Genomic DNA, 12537 nt, shown 5'->3' with positions numbered 1-12537 from the left:
CCATCCCTAAGGAGTCTGTGGGGGCAAGGCAGGGTACAACTGTTCATTGCTATCTGTCGTCGTCAGATAAAAGCTAACATAAACAATACTTATAAAATTGAGTGACTGTTTTATAGCATCTCAGGTTTCCATAACATGTTTTAAATTGCAAATGATTCAAAGCATAAACAAATAAATGACCCTCTTTCTGCTCTTTGTATTTTGGGGTACCCTCCCTAAAATCTTCACGATCTTCCTTGAAATTTAGTGTGTGTGTTTTCACACATGCACACACACACACACATACACACAAAGTCAGTGGACAACTTTGTCAAGTCAGTTTCTCTCCTTTCATCTTTATGTAGGTTCTGGGAGGGGGGTCTAAGTCAGATCAGCAAGCTTGTGAGGCAAGCACCCTTACCCACTGAGCCACCCCACCACCTTAAAACGTAATGCCTGTCTTTGTTTCATTTCTCAAAGTTAGGAGAGAGCTTTCTGTTACACTTCATGAAGATGTTTTAAACTTCTTCCCTATATACTGGTGTCATGTTTTAGTGACAAGATCTATATTTCACTGGCACTTTGATCTTACCAATGTGCTTTTAAAATAAGATACTCCTTAATCTGAAGAAAAAAAAAAAAAAAAAGGAAATGAACGCTGATCTGATCAGTGTCTTTGCTGCCCCCTACAGACTGAGACTGGGACTACATGTCCCCTTTGTAGTTTTGTTTTGTTTTTGAGGCAGCGTTTCACTAAGTAGCTCAGCCTGGGTTTGAACTTCAGATACTCCTGTCTGCACCTGCCAACTACCAGGATGATAGGTGTCCACCACTTCACTGTGTTTATACATCACTTTGTTTTATACTTTCTTTAATTGCTGAGTTATCATTCGTAAGCAGCCAAACATTCTCGTCAGTGTTTATGGTGATGGATGGCTACGATGCAGTGCAAGGACTTTGTAAAAAGTCATTAAATTGGATCTTTAGGGAGTTTACTAATCTAGCTGGGAAGCCAGAGACTCTTGGGGAATATTTAAAACAGTGAGGGAACGCTCTGGTCAATAGATGGCTCTCTTTCATGGGGAATTCAGTCAGCTTTATTCCTTTATTGTCACATGTGCTCTGAGAATGATGTGCTCCAGCCACTCGGGCCTCTGTTCTGTGCTGTCCTGTTAGGTATAATGGCCTATGATGCAAATACGCTCCATGAAGATGAGTACAGGTATATTGTCCTCAAAATGGAGGCAAATTTGCACCAAAATTTAAGGCAGAATGGAAGAACTCAAGGAAATGTACTACATCCAAACACTGCATTTTCTGTAGAGACCCCAGTAAATCATTCACAGAAGTGGTGTTCTTAGAGGACATGCTTGATAATCCCTGGTGGATTGTGGATGACAATTCACTAGAATAAAAGGCAAAAATACTTTGGAGTGTAAACACACACACACACACATACAGAAATATACGTATGTATATATACATACACACACATATAGTGGTGATTTGAATATGATTGGCCCATGGGAAGTGGTACTATGAGGAGGTGTGGCCTTATTGGAGGTGTACCCTTGTTAGAGGAAGTGTGTCACTGTTGGAGTGAGTTTTGAGGTCTCCTATGCTCAAGATCCACCCAGTATAGACGATAACCTCGTCCTGGCGGCCTGCAGAAGTGAGCTTCTTGCTGCTGCTTTTGGATCAAGGTGCAGAACTCGCAGATCCCGTTCCAGCACCATGTCTGCCTGGACACTGCCATGCTCCTGCCTTGATGATAGTGGACTGAACCTCTGAACCTGTAAGCCAGCCCCAATTAAATGTTACCTTTACAAGAGTTGCCTTGGTCATGGTGTCTCTTTACAGCAATGGAAACCTTATGTGTGTGTGTGTGTGTGTGTGTGTGTGAGAGTGTGTGTGTGTGTGTGTGTGTGTGTGTGTGTATGTTGTGGCTGGTGTTCACTGCCTTACGTCACTGAGGAAAATGTTCTAGAACATGACAATAGTGGCAAAGGGTAACAAAGATCTGCTTGTGCTCTATGGAGAATTTCCCAGGGAAATTTTCATGTTTACGATGTGAGTGCTTTTTCAAATTATATTACAGAGTCTCTCAGAAACAGTCCTCACAGAATAGACAAGGGACCATCAATAACAGAAGTCCACCCATACACAATCAATAAAGGCAGGATGGCCTCAGAAGGACTTCCTCGTCGATAATATTAAGGTAAATATTAGTGGTCATCTAATTATATCTTCTAAGAGGTTAGTTTTAAAATTTGAAAGTGATCCAGAAGAGACTCAAAACAGAGATCTGCACACATTCTCTCAAACAATAAGATTTCACTCAAGTGTGGGGTGGAACAGAGAATATGTATTTTTATAGAGGGAAAGACAATTTTGACTTCAGCACCCAGGGAATAAAAATAGATCTTTCTAATCATAATAATAAAAGGATGCATTGTGGTCTGTGTTTCTCCATAGGATGCTTGTAGCACGTTTGTTCACTCAGACATTACACATTGATTTTCTGTTACACTAGATGAAAATGTAATACTTCTGTGTTCCTCAGCCCTCGACCTCTTCTCCTCTTCTCCAATAGTTCTGTTTTACTCTTAGTGGAATCAATAAAGACATTGACGTCAGGCTGTTCCTATAGAGAACATTCATTGCGGCTCTGCTGGTGGGAAGGCAGTCCCCAACACTGACCAACTCAGCTCAACCTCAACTGACCTCATCCAGGCCCAGATCAGTCGCTTTGAGACAGTCCACCCTAACATCCACTCTATCTATGTGCTGATGGAGTTTGTGAAGGAGCATGTCCTGTAGAACTAGAGACACAGGATCTGTATGATGCTGGGTAACAGCAGGATACTTGAAAGGAGCCTTGGAGATAGTCTAGTATTGATGGTGTGTCAGAAACCAGAAACCTTGAACCAGACCAACAACTTGTTGCAATGAACATTTGGATATAAAGCTGTTTGGGCAAAAAAAAAAAAAAATATGTGTGTGTATATATTGTGTGACACACCACAGCTTCCAACGCCACTATTAAGAAATATATGATGGAGAGGTGGCCAAGATGGAGGAGTGGAGAGGTTCATGCACAGGGGAGAGAGGTGGAACTAGAGGTGTGACAACTGTAACAGGTATCAGAGAAGACTACGGTTAATGGGGAACAGGTCATTTCCCAGTAGGGTCTGGAGGGTGTTGTGCAGCAGCCTGGAGCTTCAACAGAATCAGCCCTGAACAAGCTGCCCAATGACACGATCCTCCTGGCTCTGAACGGCTACAGGATGCTTGAGATGAAGAACGCTTCATTTACTGGATTGGACTTTTTGAAAGTCCCTCATTGGTCCATACTTCTCCAGGAGGCCATGGACCAAACTTTGGTACCCATGTTGACGTCTGAGGGCAATGCTGCCATTGGAGACCAAGCAGAGGACCTTGGCATGCGTTGGAGACTATGTGCATGTTCATGGTCCATGCTGTTGCCAGAAATCATGTAAAAGTCCAGGATGCATGCTGCCACTGATTGTGAAGGCCAAGGAAGCAACTTTTGCAGTGTTATTGACTGCAGATGCACAGCTGGGAAAGAGTAACATCAAAGGCTTCTGTGACAACCCCTACCTCTACCCCAACCCTCTTCTCAGAAATAACAACCCCAAAAGGAAGCCATCAAAGAGAACTCTTAAAAATTGTGATACAGATGTTGAAGTGTAGCTCTCCACAGTTGATGGCTTCTAGTGGGGTGCAGGTGGAGAAGGACTTAGGTTTTTTTTTTAGGGGGCTAGCCACTGAGAATTTGACCATGCTCCAGGAGGCATATGGGCAACACAAAATAAACTTTTTTCTTTCTTTTTTTTTCCTTTTGCTCTTTGGAGGAGAAGGGGTCAAAATGGCGGGGAAGTAGACATGGGATGACTGGGAAGTAAATGTGATCAAGGTGCATGATGGGAAATCCCCAAGTAATTAATACAAATATTATGTTGGGGGAAAAAAAAGAACCCAAGTTATTTACTATCATCATGTTTTCTTTCTTGCAAAATGACTTATTTTTCTGGGCTTTACATCAGTTTGCTTTCTGTATACTTCCCTGCCATTTACATATGAATCAACTTCCAAAAATACTGAAGAATATAAAATATTTTTAAAATTTATTGTTTCCTATTTCTCCCTACTTCCCACTGAGCATTTGTTGTCTAAACATAATCTGGAATATTTGACTCCAAAGCCTGCTAGAGTTCTATTTTGTGTTGTCCTAGGCTAAGAGGGGAACTGGATGCCAAGACGAGTTGGCACAAAGTCATCGTTTGACTCACCCCAAGAATGAGTCTAAATTTCATTTAGTCACTGGGGACGGCAGAACCATAGAAAATAACAAAGTGAAGTGTATATTTGAATGACCATTGCACTAGCATTGCCAAGGGTCAAGGGGAACATGTCTATTCTGAAGAGTTCCCTGGGATGCCTATAGCAGCGTGCCCTCTGTGCTGGCTGGTTTTTGTCAGCACAAACTAGAGTCACCTAGGAAGAAGGAACCACCAGTAAGGAATTGCCTAAATCATGCTCAACTATGAGCGTGTCTGCAGGGCGTTTTCTTGGTGAATGATTGATGTGAGAGGTCCAGTTCACTGTGGGTGGTATCATCTGGGTCTGGGTTGCATAAGAAAGCAGGCAAAAGAAGGCGGTAGTGTGGGTGAGAGAGAGCTGGCAGGCTGACAGCTTGGCTATCACCCAGGCCCAGATCCAGGGCTCTGATCCACCCCAACATCTACCCCATCTAGGAACTGCTGAAACGTGAAGGGGGCTGGTCCTACAGGGCTACAGGATCTCCAAGGCACAGGGCAACTACGATAACGGAAGAGTCTGAGAGGATAATCTGAGAGGAGTCCTGATGAGGATCCAGTATTGAGGATGTGGCAGAGGCCAGGGGCCTAGAGCCAGACCGATGACTCATTGAAATGAGCATTTACAAGTGGGGAGGTGTGGACAAAGGCGTATGCTGTGGGACACACCACAGCTCCCTCACCGAGACTTTTTTTTCTTTTTGGGGGAGGTTGCAAGGGCGGAGGGTGGGTAAGAGGGAATGATCAGATGAGCAGGATTGAGGTGCACAATGTGAGGGCCATGGAGAATAAACAAAAAATTAAGTAAAAAAGGAAAAACTAACTAATTAGAACGAAAGCTGAACAAGTCGGAGAGCAAGCCAGTAAGCAGCATACCTCCATGATTTCTGCATCAACTCCTTGTGGCCTTGGCTTCCCTAAGGGATGAACTATAACCTTGAAGGCAAATACACCCTTTCATCTCCAAGTTGCTTTTGGTTAGTGTTTTTTTTTGCAGTGACAAAGAAGCAAACTCGGATAGCCTCCTTCCTGGAACCATTGCACACCTCCATAGACCATGAGAACAATGACTTGGAAGAGAGAAGCAAGTGCTGATCCAAATGCCACTCTTAAAAACAACCTTTATAACAAGAAAAGAAGAATGATTTTCAATGTCAAACTCCATGCCAATATTCACCTAGACATTTCCCCACCTACTTAACGTTTTCAAAAAAAAAAAAAAAAAAAAAAAAAAACCACACCACACCTATCATGTAAACTTTGAAGTTGGAAATAAAGATGACAAAGAACACATCTTTTAAAAGAATATAGAGACAATCTGAATTTTTACACAGTGAGAGTGAGCCAGAGAAAATTTGACCTGCTGGCCACATTATAGCAGGCAGAACCTTTCATTCTTTAGACTCCTTCAATCGAACTGGTCTCTGCTTGCTTTTTATGTTTCATATTATTTATGTTATATTATCACAACTTGCTGCCTTATATAGCACCTTATAACTTATCGATGCTTTTGTGAAAATCCTCTAAGGCCTTAAAGGTCTATTTCATTTGGGCAGCTAGAAGCAAGTAAACATAATGACCATTCTAGATGCTTCAAGTCACATCTTTGGTACTGCGTATAAAGTTTCCCTACAGAGAGATTTCTTTTCAAGAAAGAGGTACCACTGAGGTTAGGAGTTGAGCGTTAGTGTTAGGTGAGTTGGCTTGAGTTCAAGTCTTGCCTTTGCCACCAGCTGTAAGACATGGAAACATTGCTAAGTCTAAATCTCAATGACCCCACTAAGAGAGCCACCCTTTCTACTTCTCAGGGTCATCAGAGGGTTGATACAGTTTGTAATGTCATCAGAGTAGTGCCTGGCACTCAGGGAGTTGGATACTGGGCAAGAAGGAGGTGGTATCTTAGAGGAGCCTGGAACATTTGTGATTCACCTCTGAGCGTTCATGAGTGTGTGTGTGTGTGTGTGTGTGTGTGTGTGTGTGTGTGTGCAACTGTAAACACTTTCTGCAAGCAAATCTTCAAAACCTTATTCTGGCACACACAGAGCATTGGGGAGCAGTTAGGAAGCAGGGGATCTGGCTTCCCACCAGCTTCATTTCCCATCCTTTCTTGGCTGTGTCCCTGAGTCACCTCTGTGGAATTCTAGGATGCCTCAGCAGAGTTTGATCGCCCCCAGGACTCGAGGTTCTCTGAACTATTTTGTTCTACCTCTACCACTTTCTGGCAATGAGAAATGGCATCTGGCCATGAAATAGAAGTCTTTCCTCCCTGTGTTTGACTTCTTCCTGACTTAGCAAATTGTCCCTACTATGACTTCGAGGACACCAACAAAGCCCCTCACTCCTTGTAACGCCCCACCTCTCAGCTTCCCAGCATTGAGATCAGAGAAACAGGCAGAACAGGGAGTGGGGGTGATCTTGACCTCTTGCTCCCTCTAGGATTCTGCTGGTATCACACTGGATTATCTCAACAGCCAGGGGCAGTGCTTTTGGCAAATGAGGCAAACTCAGCCAATCACAGGTCCTGGCTGTGGAAGACCCTATAGCAATAAAGCTGTTTGGTATTCTACTACCTACAGCCTGTGGAAAATTAACCATTCAAATTTCCCATCTTCGGTGCTCCTTGTTACCAGTGTGAACTGCACGCAGAATTCCAGTCAGCTCCAACTGGGCAGGAGCCATTCGGCTTCCACTCTGCTGCTCAAACCCTCCAGGGCCTTTCCCTATTGAAATTAAGTTTGTGTGGGTTTCCAGCCTCTGGTGTTTCTCACCGTAGTCCTTGCTACCCAGTCACATTTCCAGCTCAGGAAAAAATCTCTGTCCTGTAACCTTCTTCCCAGAGAGATCCATGACTCCTCCCTTTAGCTCCCTCCTCTCAGAGGCCTTCCCTGGCGACTTTGGCTAAAAGAAAATCACCAGTCTCTCTCTAAACATGTACCCAGGTTTCTATGCATAACTCTGAGCTTCTCCGCTACATAGAGAGTCTACTGATTATTTCCATACTTTCATCTGCTTTGTAGGAACGTGAATGTGGAGAGAGCAGAAACATGGCCTGCTGTGTTCACTGCTGCATCGTCAGGTTCTGGAACGGAATGCCTAGGTAACACAAGCTATTACTCGTGCTTCTGCCCTATGGTTTACAAAAAGTCACAAGGCTACAGTGAATACAAATGCATTCACTGTAGTACTGGTGGAAGATGTTGACTCTCAGACGCTTGTATGTTGTCCTGGTTTAACAAAGCTCTTTAAATCCCAGACTGATTCAATAAGGAGGTCCAGCGAAATGTGAATCTCCTTAGCAGGCAGCCCAAAGAACCCAGGTTCTATTTAACCCCACCTTCCTTTTTAACCACAGAGTCATAGTCACACCTCTGGTCTCTAGTCTTGCCTAGACTCAGTGTTCCTTCTATTCCTTTTCTGTTATGTTACATGCTTTCCATGTTATAGTTAACCTTTCCATCAGGTAACACATCACTGTGTGAACTAGTCTAAACTAGAACTACATTTCCCAGCATTCCCTTCCCAGTATGCCTCTGAGTTGGAGTTGGCCAGTTCCCTTCTAGGAGAAACTGACACCAAGATGCCAATTACTGCCAGTTCATCTTTTTGCTTGCTGGCTTCAAAACAGGACTCTTCTCCCTCACACCTGGCCCTGCTGTCCAACAGCAACAGTCACCCACCAGCAGAAGTGGGAGTGTCCCTGGCCACACACATCCCTGCTAGCACCTGGAAAGGCCTGGCTTCTTAGTTTCCTGAAGGTTTTGGATCCCCAGTGTCCCCTGTGTATCAGAAGAAGTAGTGAGGGAGGGCGTTTCCCGGAACTTCTAACACTTCTTGCTACGTCTTTCCTTCGCGCCTCTCCCACAGTTGCAGGGTCTAATTCTTTCGGTGCAGCCCTTACGCACAATGTCAGTGCTGGTTTTGTTTCCAGACGAATTTCCATTCCTAAGAAGTTTGTTGTACTCAGTCTGCCAATTAACAACTATGTTACCGGTGTTTTCAGTGTCGTTTAAAACATACTTCCTAAACACTGTATACCTCTTCTGCTTTATAAATGAAGTCATAATAATCTCAACAAGAACCTGGCATATATTGTATCTAATGTTCAATGTAACCTCTTACATTCCAAAATAGGCTTTGGCAGGATGTAAATTTTAGGTAGGCTATCATCTGGTGATTTTTTTTAAATCATTTTATTTTTTTTTTAAATATTTACTTTATTTTAAAATTATGTGTATGTATGTGGCTCCTGGGTATGTGCACTTGCGTGCAAGTGCCTACAGAAGCCAGCAGCACAGGTTCCCTGGAGCTGGAGTTACACGTAATGGTAAGTTACCAGATATTGGTGCTCAGAACTACACACAGGTCCACGGCAAGAACAATGTGCACTCTTAACTGCTGATCCGTTTATCCAGCCCTGAAATCCACTTTAATAACTGCTTTGAAATAGAAAAATATGGCTGACCCAGAAAAAAAATCATTACATAATTACTTTTAGTTAAAATGGAACAAACTACAGAGAGTTGAAGAAAATGAGTGCAGCTGAGAGATATCACAAAAAATCTGTGAGAATGACTGACATTTGGGGAGTTCTGATTGATCCCTGCTGCGGCTGACCCTCACTGTCTTGACAAGATGGACTCCCACTCTCCAAGGGTAACTTTTCCCCATCAGGTAGCAAGAGATCAGAGATGAGCGCAGGTGTATTCAGTGGCCACAGAATGGAGAGACATGGCAGCCAAATTAAGTTCTCAACCCATTATGGGTGAGAAAAAAAAATCATAAATATGAGACAAAGGTGAAGGTATCTTTTCTGTGTTTGTGTTTTTCTGTGCCAGTGGCTAATAATGAAGAGAGAGATGTTTCAACAAAGGAATGGTTGAGTTCTTCTTCTGAGGAAAAGGCAAAGATTTTCTGGAAACTCATGTGCTATCAATCACTCTCTCTCAACTTTAATTTTTTTTTAAATCCTATTTTTAATGGTGGTTCCTAAATGCTTTAACCTCCCTTGTAGCCCACCATCCACCAGAGGTAGTGGAAAAGAAAGTCTCCGGGAAGTGGGGGGGGGGGGGGGGCAGAGTGGACCTGTTTAGAAAGGTTCTTTGAATGAAGCACCTCCCGTCTCTGTTGTCTGGGAATCAGCAGTTCAGTTCACACGTTAGCAGGCAGTAGCAGCTCGATCCACTCGCAAACACTTCACAGATACACCAGCAGTCTAGTTCAGTAGAGTCAGGCTAGCAACAGAGGTAACATGACCTAGCAGAGACAGCCAGGTTCAGCCTTGGCTCGAGTCAGCAGGAGGGACCAACAGGGACACCAGGAGAAGTTCTTGGCTGTGTCCCTCTCACTGAAGTGAAGATCAGCAAAGATGAGTGACCCAAAAGTGTCACCCAGCTAGCTGTACCAGCAAGCCAAGCTCTGCCTCTGTCACTCAGTAGAGTCCTAATTATACACTCTAAACATCACGTGTCCTCCACATGTCTTGCCTTAGCACATGCATCCAGTCAGCCTGAGTTCAAGGAGTCCCGACAAATGGAGCTCACGTACACAATGTAAGGTGGACCAATACATGTGTGTTGTTAGTAAAGAATTCTTTATCACGTGTCCTTTCACGTGCTTGCTTTAGCAGAACATCCTTTCTCCTGTGTCTGCTTCAGCTAAATGTTCCTTCATGAATCTGCCTTAGTCTTTCACACCTGTGTCCACTTCAGGAAAACACTCCTTCATGTGTTTGCCCCAGCAATCACCACTCAACAAAACTGACTCCCCAAAGAACCATTAAGTTTCCACCTCTCTCTCTCTCTCTCTCTCTCTCTCTCTCTCTCTCTCTCTCTCTCTCCTCTCTCTCATTCTCTTTCTCTCACTCATTCTTTCTCTTGCTCTCACTCTCGTTCACACACTCACTCTCTATCATTCTTTGTTATTCTCTCCCTCTCCCCCTCCCCCCTCCCCCATGTGTGTGAGTGTGTTTCTGGTTACTATTATGGTAGTCAACTTTCTGAGTACTGTTAGAAGACATTTAGGTAGCATCTTAGATCTAACCAGTTTCAACTAGTTTTGCTGTAAAGGACTCTCACTCTGAACATTCTTTTCTTAGCAATAAGCTGAGTTAGGGGTTATATAATAGTTGAGATTATGAGATACTTAGAATAATAATTTACCAGGAAATAATGTGAAAAAGATCCTCACTAGGAGCCAGGAAACTCGTTGTATGTCCTTTCCCAGGGACAGAGTTGCAGAGGCAATGGGTTGTTCAACGTGTCCACTGTTGTACCATCTACACAAACACTTGGGCCGGGGCTTTCAGATAATACACCCAGCCACAAACTGTCGCTGGATCCTTGTCCTGTGCTATGTCATACTGTCTAGTAACTTAGGATTCCCCTAAACTTTCACAGTTATTTATGTACTTATGTGTTTCTATCATTAAAGCTTCTTTCATCATCCTGTGCCTTTGTGTGATGCTTGGCCTCTATTGACTACCTAGATTCAGAATCACCAAGTAGACCCATGTTATGTTACAGAGCTGGGTCTAGATGGATGGCTATTTGGGTGGCTTGGGTCAGTGGGAAGCTGAGAGAGCTGAGTTGAACTGAGTGAGACTTGGGATACAGAGTTGGAAGTTCCTGTTCACCATCTATTTATCCCATGATGCATTCACTGAATGGTCTGGTGACACATCCATGGGTGTCCAGTGTTAATGGTCCTTCCTTTCAAATGATCTCAATGAGGAGGCTACATCAGTCTGGTGTGTTTGATGTGTTGATGGGCCTGCTTATTCTGATGTGGTTTTGTATATTCATGAGCCCATGTGTTCCTAATTAACTTTATTAATAGGCTCATGGTTAGTAATATTTTATCTGTGCTAATCATTTATTAGCTGTGTCTCGTGGTCTGTGTTGGACAGTTACTGGTGGTTTCCCAGCACAAAAAGGGTTCAGTCTTCTGCCACCTCATGTGCACTCGAGGTGGAAAACATTGACATTTTGTAAAATTAAATCACTCAGGGCAGGGAATAGCCTGAAAGCAACTCTTGTGTACAATATAAAATTAAATTAGAGCATGAAGCTGCCCGATCCTCACAGGTCCCAATGGTCATATGGAAGGCACAATGCCTATTCTTGACAATCAACTTGACTGTATCTGAAATGGACTAAGACATAACCTGTTGGGCACTCCTGATTATTTGCAAAAGAAAGACATATCCTAAATGTGGTTGGCATCTTCAGTTGGCAGCCTAGATAAGAGGACACAGAAGGAAATTTTACTTTTTGCCATCTTGTCCTCACTCTCACTGGCAAGTCGTTTTGTGCTATTGCTATGGTCTTCTTTAATTCATATTATTACCAATTTCTGAAGGCCTGAACTGAGACAGAAGACCAGTATCTCTCCATAAGTCCTTCGGGCTTTCAGCTCCAGTTTGGAACTAGAAAGATAACCAGCCTCATGAAAATTATTACCTCTATTAGTATCAGCAAACTCATCTGAAGCTTATTGAATATATTTCATATGATATGCTAATAACTATCAAATGCTTGTCCTCTCCAGTTTGAGGCAGACATTGTTAGACTACCTGGATCATATAGTATTAGTCAATCTAATGAATCCCATATAGATTCTATCTTTTCTGTCCTTTGGGAGAAGCATGACTAATGTAGTAAGCAATGGATTAGCTTCCTGTCTAGGATAAGCCATCCCTGAAAAACTGAGAAATAGACACTTGTCTTAATTACTGTCTGATTGCTGTGAAGAGACATCGTGCCCAAGGCATTTCTTATAAAAAGTGCTTATAAAAGACAGCACTTAATCGGGGGGCTTCCTTACTGTTTCGGAGGCTTAGTACATTACCGTCATGATGGGGGCATGGCAGCAGGCATAGGAGGCATGGTGTTGGAGAAGTAGTTAGGAGCTATATCATTCAGCGAGAGAGAGAGAGAGAGAGAGAGAGAGAGAGCGCGAGCTCAAAGCCCAATCCTAGTGGCACACTTCTTCCAACAAGGCCACACCTCCTAATCCTTTTCAAATACTGCCACTCCCTGATGACTAAAAATCAAATATATGAGCATGTGGGCCTCTTCTTATTCAGATTGCAACCCTGCTCACACCATTTCTACGTCTTGTAGTTGAGATGAAAAACTCCTTGGAAAGAAGACTAGATTTCAGAGCCAAGTCTGGATTTTCTTTCTTTCTTGAGATTTACCCCAAATCTACCCATTCCTAA

At 43.2% G+C, this 12537-nt stretch overlaps 1 long non-coding RNA gene across 2 annotated transcripts in view; it reads left to right on the top strand.

The window, feature by feature from the left end:
* The window catches only part of LOC143440145 (uncharacterized), a 53311-nt gene that overhangs the window by 18288 nt on the left and 22486 nt on the right, over window positions 1-12537 (top strand). For both annotated transcript variants that reach the window (XR_013108010.1, XR_013108011.1), the window contains exons 3-4: window positions 2078-2197; window positions 7337-7416. This is a non-coding gene — a long non-coding RNA (uncharacterized LOC143440145). The remainder of the gene's footprint in view (window positions 1-2077; window positions 2198-7336; window positions 7417-12537) is intronic.

The sequence above is a fragment of the Arvicanthis niloticus genome, chromosome 28 (assembly GCF_011762505.2).
Source record: "Arvicanthis niloticus isolate mArvNil1 chromosome 28, mArvNil1.pat.X, whole genome shotgun sequence".
In the NCBI taxonomy this organism is placed as follows: Eukaryota; Metazoa; Chordata; class Mammalia; order Rodentia; family Muridae; genus Arvicanthis; species Arvicanthis niloticus.
The sequence above is the reverse complement of the archived record's forward strand: the minus strand, read 5'-3'. Positions and strand labels throughout refer to the sequence as shown.